Source organism: Ambystoma mexicanum, chromosome 4p, assembly GCF_040938575.1.
Source record: "Ambystoma mexicanum isolate Mex_15411 chromosome 4p, UKY_AmexF1_1, whole genome shotgun sequence".
Lineage (NCBI taxonomy): Eukaryota > Metazoa > Chordata > Amphibia > Caudata > Ambystomatidae > Ambystoma > Ambystoma mexicanum.
Window position 1 is genome coordinate 782,536,142 of NC_090927.1, and position 16,444 is coordinate 782,552,585.

A 16,444-nucleotide genomic window follows, 5' to 3' on the forward strand; every position below is an offset into this window, starting at 1 on the left:
CAAACTACCCTGGCTCCACCCATGACAGTTTCATATACAGAATGTCTGCCCTGAGCCGGGCCCTGGAAGCTGGGCAGCATGGCGACACATGGCTCCTAGGTGAGAACAAATGCCCTTGCACATGCATGCATGTCACACACACACAAATACACAAACCCCAATAATCACAACCATTTACACCTCCCCAGGGGACAGTGCATACCCTCTGAGCAACCACATGATGGCGCCAATCCGGAACCCCACCACACCACCCCAGGTAAGCTACAACGCCGCCCATATTGCAACCAGGGCCATAGTGGAGCGCACATTCGGAGTGCTCAAGTCATGCTTCCGCTCCCTTGACCGCTCTTGCGGGCAGCTACTCTATGCACCCCCAGTAGTATGCAGGATCATTGTGGCAGCATGTGTCCTGCACAATGTTGCAACATGGCAGGGCGTACCGGTGGACATGGTGGTGTCCCCACATCCCCAACCGCAGGCACAGGCGCTGCCCATGGGAGCGGACAGGGCACGTGGCGAGGAAGCCCGGACCCAGCTTGTGGCCACATTTTTCACCCAAACTCCCACCCCTGCGGAGTGCACACAGGCCTGGCACATACCAGGTGACAATCGATGATGACAAAGAGACAGTCAACTGTCACAACCTTACCACCCTAAGATTGTTGCCATGGAATCAGATGAAATGACTGACCAACAACCTCCCACCCAAAATAAGTAATTCCCAAATGCATTACAAAAGTTGTAGCCGTAACATAACAATGAATGCCTGTCTACATGCACATTGTGCTTTGCAGAATCAACACTGCAGGTTCTGTGTGCTGTGTCCAACTCCTGCAACACACTGCTCAGCGCACAGCACAGTGAGCAGCTATTGTGTGTGTTGCACACCCTGAGCATCACATCTGAGTGACAAACCACATCAAAAAGCAAATTAGGCATGTAGAGGATCCATAATTGGTCACAGAACATGTGCTGCAGGGACACAGTGGGCACCAGAAGGCAAACAGAGTGTACACGTGGATATCCAAGGGTGGTTGTACATGCAGTGCATCATAGTGCGAGTGTGTGGGTCAGTAAGGACATGCACTCAACATATGCATGTGCAATCAAGTGACCATCAGTGTCCTCTACACATTACATGAGAACATTCACCATGTGTACACCCCAGCATGTCAAACCACAACTATCCCCTCACACCTGAAAAGTAAACACAAGACATGAACAGGCATTGATCAGCAGAACACATCATGTACATAGGATACCACAATTACAATGTCAGGGTTCCCATCACACTGCAGGGCAAGGCAACTATCAACAACAAAACACGGCCCTCCCTCACAAATCACCATGACCCACTGAACAACTGCACCTGGGTCATGGAGCCTTCAACCCTCAATTTCACCTGGCCACAAGATCACCCTTCCCCTTCGTCACCATCTCCCACCTTGTGTGTAAAAAGTTGCCTCCACCCTCAGAGTCCACCTTGATTTGCAAAAACACAAAATCCAAGGCAGAAAAACTAACCAGAACAGCCTCCAGTAGATGACCTGAAGTAGCAGTACCTCACAAAGGCCAAGTACTACCACAATGATGTAACAACCAAGGTAGCACAGTAAAACAATGTCACAACAGGATGTGAACCATGTGTGGTACATAACATAGAATGATGCACCACGAACGGATGTGTACTGTCACAGTTCCCTTGTACAGGCGCAGGAGTGGCACGAACCAACCACCCCCACCGTGGCCTGGGTGCCTGCAAGGTCAAACTCACACAGGCCTCTGAGACCCTGGTGGGGAAGGGGGGTCAGGGATATGCAGTCGGGACAGGCGTTGGCACACTGGATAACTGGAATGATTGGCAGGAGAGGGGAGGAGGAATGACACGTGAAAGTAGGGAATGCACGCAAATGTACTACCTGCATGAACACATACACAATCCTAACAAACTTGTACATCATTGTCAGGGCCTTCCGGAGTCCAGGCTTAGGAGTGGCACGAACCAACCACCCCCTCCGTCTAGGGTTTCGGCGCCTGCAAGCTTGGGGCTTACACAGGCATCCGCAACCCCAGCGGGGAAAGATGGTTAGGGAACGTTGGTTGGATAGGTACGGGAAGCAGGAACACCGGTTAGAGGGTACAGGGTTTAGAATTGAATAGGACTCGGGGTGATTAGGGAAAAAAAAAACATACCAAATTGAATTACCCATTCATCCATGCATTAGTGCACCCGCCAGCAAGCCTACGAAGAGCAGTTTGAAAGAAAAACAACAAGACACTTCGCACTGGTTTTGAGTGCTGGCCTCCTGCCTGCGCACTCTCAGGTCCGGTTACAGGAGCACTTCAATGCTGCAAAGAGAGCCACAGTTAATAATCTGTGCATGCCCATAACGCACAAACACACCACCAAATATGCCCCATAGCAACAAACTACTCTACAAACAGACAATCTGGTGTGGATGCTTCGTTCCCATATGTAACATTACCCCTGAGATGGGTCATGCACAGTCAATGCAGTAAGTCAGCCGCCGGTGGGTGCATGGCAAACTGAACACCAATGTGTCACAATTCACACAACATGCAATGTTCCCTGGGTAAGCAGACAGACGCATATAGCAAGGTATGACTTCAGAACAAGTCGTGTTCCACCATGACCGAAACAAAGTAGGCAGTGCATGTTTCAAAATGTACATGGAAATGAAATGCACTGCACCCGAGTCTGTCCATTGCTGTATGTCCCTGTGAGCTGCTCCTTTCCATGTCTCGGAAGGCTACATGGATGATACAAGTGCCTCAATGGCCCATGGTGGAATGGAGGGTATGTGCCACTGCCCCTGCAGGTGTCCAGACAACCTTACAATCAACTAGCCATCAGTCCACCAACACATCTGAGCTGTATTGTGTGCTTCAACACCAATATTCGTCCAAGCTCACCCTCAGTGATGCTACTAAGCCTGCATGTGCAACTGGCCTGGTGGAAGGTTTGCTGTGTTGTGTCCCCCCTGTGCTGCTCACCTTGCCTGGAGTTCCTTGGAACACGTCAGCAGTTCTAAGATGTATGTCTGCAATCCCTGTGCATCTGTTTGCGCACACATGTGCATGTGGGCACCAACAAACGTGTCCAGAATCCAGACGTCCAATGGGCCATGTCTGCTGGCAAATGTGGTCTGGAGGCTCATCCCCCTGCAGAAAGGGCATGAAACACATGATTAATGCTTTAAAGTCATCTCTGTGTGTCTCTTCAGGCATCTCATTACTTGACCATGTCAGAGACGTACATCAGAAATCACACCACATTCACACACACAGTCCGTCTTTCACATGCAAAGTGTGGAACATACTATCTACGGCATGAATTGCAACAAGCACGTGTACAGTAAAGATAAGAAACATACTACACAATGCATAGCAATGAATGTACACATTAATCATGAAACACCCCATCTAGCAAAAGCAGAACAGTGGTCAATAACACCGCAATCATCCCCACTAGGGGTGCTAACACAAGTTACACAGCACCAGACATGGCACAGATATGACAGTCCAAATCCCTTGTGTAATAGGCTGTTACACCGCACCATCCTTGCGAGCCCATGGATAAGGGAGGCAGGAGTGGCATATGTGAGTCAAGGACCCCAAGCAGCAAACACATACACAAGACAAGCCTGAAGGGCCCAGCTGGAACAGACAGTGGATGCTTTCAAAAGCCACAAAGCACCGCAGCGTCACATGAAAGCACAATAGTCAAGCAATTTTAAACTATATTAACTAATTACACTAACTATGAAAAACCTACATTACCTAATTAAACTAACTATCAAACAGAAACCTAACTAACTAAACTAAAAGAAAAATAAAAAAATGGCCATATACGACCCAGGGTGGAGGGGAGGCACCCAGGAGGGGGGAGGTACAGGGTGCTGCTCAACACCCACATGCGATGATGCTAAGCCAACAAAAAAAACCTCCATGGGCTCAACGCCTGCACAGCCCGACCTATGTGGGAGATAGATGGTCGTCCGAGTCTGGCTCATCCTGGAAAGGAGAACGTGGCACAGTAGCCTGGCCACGCCTAGCCGCAGCTTGCCCCTCGACAGCAGCAAGTCTGCCGGACGGGTGAGCCTGGTTCTGTGTGGCAATGTGACGTAGGTCTGCATGCAGAACCTCACGTGATACACGTGCTTCCTCTTGCAAGGTAGCACGTGTAACACAGAGTTCCTCCTGCAAGGCCTGGCTGGACAACCGCTGCACCTTCCGGCAAGCCTGTAGCTCAGCCGAGATGGTACGCTCAAGCTGTGCAAACCTCTCCTCTGCCCGCTGCCTCTGGGACATCATAAGGACACTCAGAGTGGATTTTAGGGAAGCATACTCCTCCCTCAGGGCATCCATGTGCGCCTCTGCGTGGGAAGCAATTGCTTTACGCAGAGACGACATTTCAGATTGGCGTGCCCTGTCTGAGGCCGCCATGCCCAGCCTGAGCGAGCAGGCCGTGGACCTTGCCGCCTGCTGCTGGAGAAGCACCTGCCTAGCAGGGGGGAGCACAGATCGGGCCACACGCTCCATGCTCTCAGTGATGTTCTCCATTGCTGCCCCCTGCCTTTCTGAATTGGCAGTCATGTCTTGCTCCCACTCAGTATACTGCGGTTGCGCGCGATTACCGCGTTGCTGGGCTTGACCCCAGCGGGACCCAAGGACTGGGTGTCCTCGCTGTGTTGGCACCACCCGTGGCTGCACAACTACATGCCCCGTCGACGTGATGTCCCAGGCACATCAGTGACTGGTGTGGAGGGTGACCCTGCGTCCCAGTCCACAACGGGTGGAGGAACCAAGACTGTCTGACCCCTCAGTGCAGGTGTCGCGGACAGAGGAGTGTTCACATCAGAATCACTCACCCCTGACAAATGGACTTGATGCTCATCCAACTCGACATGGACGTCAGAGTCGTCATCAGGGCTGGACTCATAGGCAGCCAAAGACAAGATGGACTGTAGCACTCGGGGTTTTTCGTGGCCTACCACCCCACGACCCCCACTTGTGCCGGGTTGATGTAGTGGTAACAACACTGTGTCTGGAATGACAACACCATCCTCCGCCTCCATTGCGTCATCACCTGAAAAATAGAGAGAAAAAAGGTCACTACACATGTCAGAAGCACACAACACACACACACACTGACAACAAACACATCAGGCAGACATGTGACACACAAAATAGAACCTGGCATGCATGCTGGGTCAACTTTGAATTGCTTCTGTGATCAGACCTGTTGAAAGGTGGCAGTTTGCATAGAAGTGGGTCTATGCAGTGCAGCAAATGTGTATGTCACTCACTACCTACATGTATAAGGACTCCATGGTGTGTGTCAGGAAATGTGAAGGCAGTGCAAGGTCAAATTCATGCATCACGTGCACTGTGCATTCAATGGGTAGCATATCTACAAGCAAAGCACCCCTCCACCCAAGTACAAAAGCAGGGATGCCTAACATGGTATCAAAAGGCTGACCATAGGCCTGTGTATTGACAGGCAGTGTTGACTGGCATCAACAGCTTAATGTGATTCAAGTGACAACACTGCAAATGATGATGGGACAGTAAGCAGGACACATGATGAAAACTCTGGAGGCAGCCCACGTGTGAAGAAGACACTACAACAGTCGGACAGAGTCATTGGCCATTAAACAGGCTGAGGCCCGTGACCCACACAGATTGTCAGACCCTAAACATGTGTGCAACGCAGTACTGAGCCACAGTTGACATGGGAAGGCTGATGAGATGCCATGCAATGTATGTCACCCTGGACTTGTATTACAGTGATCATCCAGTCAAGGACACATAGGGGCATGCGTGCAATGCACATGGAGCATGAATGGGCACTCATGTCCCTGCGGGGCATCTGACCTATGCACAGTACAAGTGAGATACCCTGCATCAAGTACTAAGGCTGTACCACACAGCATATGTCTGACAGATTGTACGCTGGAAGTTAGCATGTACACAGGACGCATGAACAGGAAAGTACACAATGGCAATATTGAAGCAGACCAGTGCAAAGGTGGAACTGGGGTGCAGAGTGGCAGAGGAGGGGCAAGGGAGCATGCCTACATGGAGTACCCGCATGCAGGCAGAGGGCACATGCACGTCAGTCATGCTATGACATTGTGCCTGGGCTGAGAGGAAGGTCACCCCACCCCACATTCAGAAGGGCCAGTGAGCTGGAACATGGACCGGAGGGGTATACTGGTAACCAGCATGTGAGTAGGGTGCAATAGTGGTGATGCAGACAGTCCCCGTCTGCTCCACATGTCCACCATCCAGCAGAGCAGACATGCATCACGGAAGCATTGCATTACTTACACATCAGAACCATGTACACGTCACATGTATTGGCAATCATGCACAACACATCCCACAAGTAAAGCGCACACGTCCTCAACAAACACGCATCAACACTCACTGGACTGGGCATCAAGGTCCAGCATCTCTCCCACTCCTTCGACCGATTCAGGTGGTATGAACTCTGCAACGAGCGACTCATGCGGAGTGAGCTCTTCCTCCTCTGGTGCAGGCCCACCGCCAGTCACCAGAGTCAAGTTGAAATTTCAGCACGCTTAGCCTTAGCGCTGCGTTTGAGGTCATTCCAGCGCTTTTTGCACTCTTACGCTGTGCGCACCTCATGGCAGAATGAACTGACATGCTTCCAGTGGGTGTCATGGTGGGCAGCCGTAGTCTGACTATTGGCACCCACTACCATGTCACGGCTGTGGCCCCACACGTAGACCACGAGGAAGTCCAGTTCCTGCTTGCAGAAAGGCTTCTTCCTCAACGTGCAGGAGGTCGTGGCTGTGTGTGGGGTCCCATCCTGTGCTGCAGGTGCAACCTTCCTCCTCTTGAACTGTGGCGCAGACCCTGGCTGGCTAATGCCGCCCTGACCAGTATGGCCAGTGGGTTCGGTGGATTGAGCCATGGGAGTGGCAGGTGGAGGGACGACCAAAGGCCTGACTTGTGTCAGTGGCAGCTGGGTGCCCTCTAATGGACCCTGCGCAGCAACATCCGCTGTGGCAGGGTCATTGACCGCAATGGTCCTGGTTGGCAGACTCACAATCGGGGTGTTGTTGGGTGCATCTGCCCCTGCACTTGCCAACACCCGGCTGTTCGGTGCAGCAGATGACATAACTGCCCCAGGGACACGTGTCTTGGTCAGAGCAGCCCTGCGTGCCCCTATGGTTTCCCTCCTGGCCTGTTGGAAATCTACCAAGGCCTCCTCAAGTGCCAACGCAGCCTGTGCTGGCAGACCCTGAGCCTGGGTGGTGGTGTCCACAGCTGCAACTGCAGCTACCACTACCCTGGGGCCCGTAGCAGTCGATGGAACGGACTGCCGGGTCACACGGGCGCCAGTGCCAGATGCAGAAGCTGCATCCCCCGGAACCACAGGGGGTGGTGGCATGACTGCACCAACACATGGCACAACTTTGTGCTCAAGTGGCGCACCTCTGCCTCTTCCCCCTCTGTGGCCGCCCTGGACACCCTGGAGTCCCCCTACTCCCTGGTCACCACGGCCACTTCCCCGACCACGCCCACCACGAGGAGTACACCCAGCTGAGGCGCCTCTAACCTTTGGTGGCCTCCCAACCATGGCACAGATGTAGTAGTGCCGGCACAGATGGAGTAGTGCCAATGGGAGGTGTACACCACAGTTGACCTGGGCAATTGGGGTGAAGGGGGTGGGAAGCAAGATGTTAACAGCCCCCCTGCACCTGCACGGCTGTATGTGACCCCGGTGATGTATCACGCAATGCTTATGCAATGACGGGTCACGCAATGCTCAGGCACCCCAAAACTGCAGTAAAACCGTGCACGCAACCCTGCAGCCTACGTGCGTGGAATCAACCTCCCGCAGTACGCGGTGGCACCCAGTAACACGAATAACGCATACGCATGGGACACGCAGGCTGCTATGACCTCGAAAATGGGTGCGATACACAGGGGCACCCGCAGTGGGAAAAATAGCGTGTGCGACTCACCGTCTGACTAGCGCGATGCAAAAAAACACGTGTAGCCAATACCCCCGCCAAAAGAAGAGATACGTCCTTGATAGCTGTGAAGTTGTGATGGCGCGCGATACAACAGGAAGCAGCAACACACGTCGGTCTCCACGAAAGGCACGTACAGCGAACTGCTGCCCCCGCTCACCTTTAACCCGTGCTGAGGGAAACGCCCGCGCGCATCACGTCACTTACGCGCATGGGCCCTTTCCTCGGATTACACGCATTCCCACGCGGACGTGCAGTTTTTCACGTGCGCTGAACCACTATGCTAACGTCACGAGGAAAACGCCTGCGCACGCCCGCACGCGTCACGTCACAGAGGCGCTTACGCTTGAAGGGCCTTTGGTCCAATGAAAGCGCATACGAGTGCTGACGCGCTTATGTGCTAGGGGCCTTTCCTCGAATCACACGCTGACATGCACATTTTTCACGTGCCAAATAACTCCGTATCAAGCTGGCCATGCGAAAACACACGGAAGACCACGCTCCTGCCCAAAAGGCCGAATCACTGCCTCCCAGAGCCCCGAGCACGCTCCCACCTGCCATCTGCTGCTGCCTGACTGCCTGCTGCCCACGTGCCCTACTATTTGCTGCCTGCACATCAGCCAGGGGTGCAGTTGCTGTGACCACCCCTGCTGGAACTGAAGACTCCCGACTGGGATAGCATCGCTCCACAGCCCAGCCCCAGGACCCAGTTGCCCACCCACACCTGCCTCTGGGGTTGCCATGTCGGGCAGTAAACCATCTGGCACCACTGGCAACACCCAGCCAGAGAGGCAGAGGGCCACCAGCTTCACTGCCACCAAAGTTGGTGTCCTGGTGGAGCAAGTCCTGGGGCAGTATGATGCCCTCTTCAGAAGTTCCCGCGCCGACAAGGAAGGACGGACTCGGATCTGGACGGACATCGTGACTGCCATCAATGTGGAGGGGGTGGCAGTCCGCGACTTCCAACATGTCAAGAAGCGCTGGGAGGACTTCAGGTCCAGGACCCTCAACAAGGCCCGGTGCCTCTTGAAGGCAGCGGATGCTAAGGGGCGCCGGGGCCACCTGTCGGAACATCAAATGAGGGTCCTGGAACGCATATGCCCAGCGCTTCACGTCCAGGTCCTTGAGAGGCAGGCCCGTCTGGAGTCGAGCGGTAAGTGTAAATGCATACTGATTGGAAGCTGTGCGTGTGGTGGTGTGCCAGTAGTGTGCAGGTTGTACATGTGTTTTTATAGGGCCATGTATGGATGTGTATGTACAGGGCTGTGAGGCAGACACATGCAAGTCCTTTCATGTGTGAGACACATGGCTGGTGTATGTGTGGGTAAGCATGCAAGCCAAATGCAAATGTGTGAGCGCATATGTTTGGATTACTGTGTATGTCAGTTGGCATGGTTGTGGTGTCACACATGGATGTTGGTTCCAGCTGCATGTATGTGCACCGTGTACATGTGCATGTGTGTCTATTTGACAAGGGTGCGACAGTGATGCAACATGGATGCATGTGACACTGATATGTGGAAAACATATTTGCTGATGTGACATGGATGCCGATCTCAACACTGCGACAGTTGGCGGAGGTGTACACATGCATGTAAGTGTGTTGGTGTGTGTGCATGTGAAGTGCACTCCCTGTGTTTCATGTGATGTCTGGCTCACCTTTGGCTGCTCATGCTGTTGTATGTGTGTGGATGGTGCTGGCTGTTGCAATATGGCTGTGGAATAGCTCATGTGTGTGAGTCAAAATGACATGTGTGTTGGGGATTGTGATGCCATGTCTGAAGTTTGACAATGCCACTCATGTGGAACTGTCATGTGTGTATGAGTCCATTTTACAGTGCCCTGATGCCTGTGTTTTATTTCTCCCTGTCTGCAGCGTCAACTGATGAAGAGGGCGGAGAAGGTGCTGTGGAGCACAGCGGCAGAGATCGCACCGCCAGCCGGAGACGCAAGGCCCGGCTCCCCTCCCAGGTTGTTATCTCGTAGGGGAGTGAGGATTCTGGTGCCGCGTCCCAGGCCGCAGCTGCCGAGGGGAGGTCCAAGAGGCGGAGGTCGGAGTTGGACTCCTCGGCAGCAGAAGGGGCAGCTGAGACCCCACAGGGCCCAACGGAGGAAGATGGCATGGAGTCATCCAGGTTGGTGGGGGGTTTGGTGGAGGAGGAGGCCATGCAAGGGACAGAGACGGGGTCTGGAGGTGGGGATTCCACTGGTGCTAGTGGTGCAGTGCAGGACCAGGGACAGGAGGCAGCATAGGCCGCCGCGGAGGTGCCTGTGTGCAATCCTGTCCCTGATCCTGTCACTGCATCATCTTGCACCAGCAGGGATGCCTACGTCCAGACCCGTTCTCAGGGAGGGGATTGGCTTACACCAACTGGCCTTCCTCTCCCTGCGGATGTGGCTATCCGGCACCAAGTTGAGCCTGTCCTGGGTGGGGTGACGTTGCGTCAACGTGCCATGCGAGGTGACCTGCAGTCTTTTCATGAGGAGACTGATCGTCTTCTCGCATGGCTCGTTGACCGTGGTGACCCACTGGGACAGCTCACCAGGGCCGGATTTCTCAGTTTCCTGGACCTTGTTCCGACCACCTCCTCAACTGAACCTCCTATGCCCCAGTCGTCCTCCATGCCATCTTCCCACCCATATATCACCTGGGCGCCCTGTGGAGCTGCCTCTGACCCTGCGGCCAGGCTGGTGGACAACAGATCTCTGCCACAGTCGGGAGTCGGACATCCAGCAGGGGTGGCCACCTCCACAACTGCACCCCAGTTGGAGGAGGATATGCAGGCAGCAGGAGGCAGGGCACAGGCAGCAGCACAGCAGCAGCAGCAACAAGGTGGGAGCCATGATGACTCAGGTCCTTCTTCATCCGAGGGGCAGGCATCGGCCAGAGGGCAGGAGGACCCTGGATGGGAAGTGTCTTCCATGTGGCAGCGGTTGGGCCATGCAATAGATGCAGAGCAGCAGCGGGCGGAAAAGGCACGGCTCACGATGGGCAGGGCGGAGGAGGGCCCTGAGGTGGGCCGAGTGCCTCGAGGCCATTCGTAGGGACCTGGAGTTCCAGATGACATCGTCCCTGCAAACCCTCGGGGCCATGGAAGAGGACCGCCTCCGGGACATCGAGCAGGAGTTCGACGATGCCCTGGCCCGGGACATCCAAAAGTGAGCCGTCGGACTAGCCCGCTGCCCTTGTAAATAGTTATGTAGTTAGTGTAAGTTTTCCTTTGCTTTTTTATTTATTTTGGACCTTTTGGACAATGGACCACATTTTTGTATATAGCTTTTTTTATTAGGTAGTATTTTTAGATAGGTTTCATTTCTTCAGTTGGGATCATGGACCCTGGATTGTTTATCTGTATATAGTTTACTGTTGGATTATACTTTTTTTTTTGGATTTACCCATGGAGCAATGGTTTTCCGTTTAGTTTTTCCCTTGGACTGTGACTTTGGACACCTTTCCTTTGGATTATGATTTGTTGTTTTTCATTATTTTACGGACATGCTGCTTTTCGTTTTTAATTCCCATTGTCGTTTGTTTATTTTTAATTCCATTTATGTTGCTTTTAATACATTTTTTTCATCAAACTTCAATGTGTATTATCATCTCATTGGTTTCATGCATGTCATGATATGGGTTTTGACATTCACTTACACCCATTGTCCCTCATTACGACCCTGGCGGAAATCGAAAAACGATGGCGGAAATGCAATACCGCCATCGAATAGCGCTCGGTGCGATTATGACCCGTCACCGTAAAGTACGATGCCATTAGCGACACCGTAGTGAACGCCAACGCTAACTGCACCAAGTACGCGCACGCGCGCCAAGCGAAACCGTAATTACCACCATGGCGCAACGGTACGGGAATTCTGACCCTAGCGGACATGTACCTAACGCCATCAAGCATGGCGGAAAGTACCATTCCGCCATGGTGAGAAGTACGGCATCGCGAACCAACCGTAAAAGGCCCTACAGAGTGCCTGTACACCACTCCCTGGCCACATTGCACAACTCCTCGTAGGTTTAATGAAGTCACACAATGCAACCAGTGAAATGTACAAGTCACCCATGCATGCCAACGAACAAATGAATGTAGGGGCTCCAAGTGCCATGTGAGTGGCCATCCATATTAGCCATGGCACCATTGCCGTACTGATGCAGCACAGGCATGTGAAGCTTCAAGTACAGCAACATGAACTGAAAACTGAGACAAACAAAAACAGGCCCCCCATCGCTTGACACCTATGTAAGGCAACATTCAAAGCAGTATCCTGAGTGAGACTGCACCAGCCCTGTACTCCTGCCAGTAAACAAACCAACCATCAGCATAAGCATGTACCACAAAAGTTGGCAGAGTGACTGAGCAGCCAGGCTCATCTCAAGAGGGGCCAATGGGAGCTGCAGGGCACAGATGGCACGAATACAGAAGCTATTCCAATGGACATGACCTCAGTCTCCCTCCTAGAAACGCACGCAAACACAGGCACCTGTGACCAGCCATTTTCTGATAATCACATCATTCCACCAATCCACCTGGCTGACCGGCATCTGTTACACAAAAGCTAATCCCCCTCCCATGAGCATGACATCATTAAAATAGTCATAATGGCAGGCCCTATCCCTGACCTCACTGGGCTTCGTAGGCAAACGCGCCCAGTACAGTACCACGCAACTATACTCAGAAGCCAGAACCCAAAGCAGATCTTCTCACAATACATCGCTCCACAAATAGGAATATGCTACATTACTTGCAAAGAATAACGCTACACGGTCAATATCACAATCAAAATTTAATGCACAACAAAATCACCAGGCCCATACAGCCATTAGGTCATGAACTCCAAAATATATTTCATTATTGTGGGCTGCATCCGCAATAAATGACCAGCTTCTTCTTGTGTGACGCCCTGTTCCTTCATGGTACACAGGGGCTACATTCACGTTCAAAAAGGCAACATGGAAGCACCTAGAACCGCAGGGCCATCCCATTAGGTAGGCACTAGTCCAGCTGAAAGGTCGAAATGTTGCTCCTAGCCACTAGTACTGCGTAAGGGCATGTGGGCCATTGGCGATCGTCCCACAAGATCGTAATGGTGCTCCACTGATTAACACGAAGCAGCAGGTGTCGGGAGTAAAAGCCATCTGCAGGAGTGGCATACAGATGGCAGCGGCAAAAGGGGAGGAGATACCTGTCACCCAAATGAAATGAAAAAGAATAGTATGGGCATCAGAACTCCATTTGAATTACTCACTTCAATGATCACACTAAATCCACAGCCATATGCATGCTAGCCCACTCAAAAGGATCAATCGCACCCAAAAATCACTTGCGAATCATAACTATATAAATCGAGGTGAAAACACTATTACAAACGAGTGTTTGTGTGCATGCGTCTGTTAAAACAGAATCCATTAGATGGGATTAGTAACGTGCATAGACACAAGTGTCCGAAGGCGCATCGAGACAGGGAGGGTTCAACAAGGGCAGATAGACGATGGTCCCACTATGGCAGCCCTGCATCACATAGCGCAGGGGAAGTGGATAGATTCCAAAAAGCCATGTACATGGCAGACTCTCTATTAAATCATTTGTCCATGCATCCATACATCATTCCCTCATCCCTGTATGAAAACCCCTGATTATTTACTCACATAACATGTGAAACTTCCATTGAGTCTGTGCGTAATGCAGTCTGCAAAATCCTCTGTGCTCCAGGCCGGAATTCTAGTGTTGTGAAGTAACATGTATTTGGGAACGTCCTGCCTTATCCTCCACTACGCTATTGCGCATCCCATACTATTCATATCAATCATTGCATTCTCGCCATGGCCCCTGTCCCAAGGACATTAAACAATAGAACTTTATATCTGCAGTCAGACCTGTGGGCGTCTCCTCGCCGCTAGCTGGAAACCGAAAGTGCTGTCCTTCGAATTCCTCATTTGCAACATCACGTCGAAAATGCATCTGTGACCGCATGAAATCACAAATTCATCCGTGTAGTGCGGCAGTGTGTGAAAATGGCAACTGGCTTCACTCACAAATGGGACGCCCCGCCCGTCGGTGAACCGCGGTACAGTGCTGCATGAGGGTCCACCGTTAATCGAGTACTACATTCCACTGACCCTTCACAAGTTTGTTTGCGACTGCAAAAATAGTATGTGAAACAATGGGACCATAGCATAATGAACATATGAACCAATATCTCACTTCCATCGGGATGAAATACATGATTGTAATAGCAAGATGCCATGCGTCGAATTGCAGCGTTGTGTGCGAGACGTGCTCGCCCAAAGGGGATTGCAGCTTGCGCAGGTGGAATGAATCACCACAGGTGGAGGCTATACAGCTTGAAAACACATAAATTGCACACCCAACCCCCTCCCACAACCACACCCACTCCAAAATGCTACCGGCAGGACTAGCGATGTTGGCCCTGGGGGACCTGATAGCACTGCAAGTACTCCAACTTCAAGAAGAAGACGAACACCAACTACTACAACAACCGGCCGCACAGAGGAGACGCAGGAGGAGGAGGAGGGCAAGGCAGGGCCAGCAAGGCCCACCAGCACAGCCACTACCACCACGCAGGCAGCCCGCAATCCCACACCTCCGAGCACATCCGTTCAACCTCACTGATGAGCAGATCCACACCCTTTACCGTTTGGACCGGGACACCATAACCGCCATTGTGGACATGACACACGCTGACCTTGTCAGCATGATAGATAGCCCAACCGCCATCCCACCCCTACTGAAGGTGGTGTCTGTACTCCACTTCCTGGCCACAGGCACCTACCGGCACACAGTCGGACAGTTGCATGGCATTTCACAGCCACTGTTGTCACGGACACTATTGCAAGTGCTCGATGCCATCCTGAACCACGCAGACGACTACATCTCTTTACCACGCTCGGAGCAGGAGATTACAAACACAAAAGTGGGATTCCATGCACTTAGACATACCGGGTTGCATTGGTGCCATCGACTGCACCCATGTGGAATTGGTTGTCCCACATGCCATGGAGGCCCAGTACCGCAACCGAAAACAATATCATTCTCTTAATGTACAAATGGTGTGTGACTCCAACAGGATCATTACACATTGTTGTGCCCGATTTCCTGGATCAACCCATGATTCCATGTTCTTACGGAACTCTACAATACAACGCTACATGGAGCGACACGCAGGGAACAGATCCTGGCTACTCGGTGAGTCTCATTTCATGCATGATAATGTGGGGTATGTGATGCGGCAATGACCTGGCAGGAAGGGGGGGTGCTTACGTAGCAATGGCATTCCTCAAACATCCTTTATTGTCCACATACAGGTGATGCCGGGTATCCACTGAAGAGATGGCTCCTTACACCACTCCGGAACCCACAGAACCAGCATGAGGAGGACTACAACCATGCCCACTCACGTACCCGTGTAGTCATAGAACAGGCATTCGGCCTACTGAAGGGTCGTTTCCGCTGCCTCAGCAGGTCTGGCGGGGCACTCCTGTACCGCCATGAGAAGGTTGCAAAGATGGTCATGGCATGTGTCATGCTACACAACATGTGCGTACGTAGAAATGTGCCCATGCCCCCTGACGCAGAACTGCAAGCACCTGAATATGGTCATGATGAGGGTGGGGATGTGGCAGTACCTCAAGGAGTCCGCGAGACACAGGAGGGCCGTGAAATTCGTCAGATTATCATAGATTCATGCTTCTAGCACTCACGCCTGGTGGCTGATACATGGACACGGGACTTGTGGCACTGTGTGTGTCTGGAACATGCACAATATGGACTGTACGCCTATAATGGCCTCGTACACAAAGATCAATGTCCACACATCTCATTGGATGATAGTGAAATGTTTATCGCATATGTGAAATTATGTTACACACCCCATCGACCCGCCACCCAAGTAAGCCCAACACACCCACTCCACCCTCCTACCTCCCCCCGAACACCAGTGTCCAAAGATGCTCATTGTCAGTGGGCAGATGCTATTGCAAGCCCCCTCTCCGGGTATCAGGGGAACCCCTGCCTGTGGAGCGCAGGTTCCTCCGAGATCTACGTTGGGGGCTGCCCTGGACGGAACTTGCAACGGATGATGTCTCTGCCTGCTCACGTCCATGCATGTCCCTTAGGGTTTGTGAGAGCTCAGTGAGCACACGGCGCACAGCGGCAAGTTCAGCACATACGTCTTTGGACGTCGCATGCAGTTCCCCCCTCAGGCTCTCGGTGCTTCTCTCCATTTGTACTCTCAGGCTCTCGGTGCTTCTCTCCATTTGTACTCTCAGGCTCTCGGTGCTTCTCTCCATTTGTGCCCTTAGTGTCTCTGTACATGTTTCTATGGCTGCCTTAGTACCCCCACATTCATCAGCATGGTCCTTGAGGAGCGTGGCCAGTTACTGCTGTTGCAAG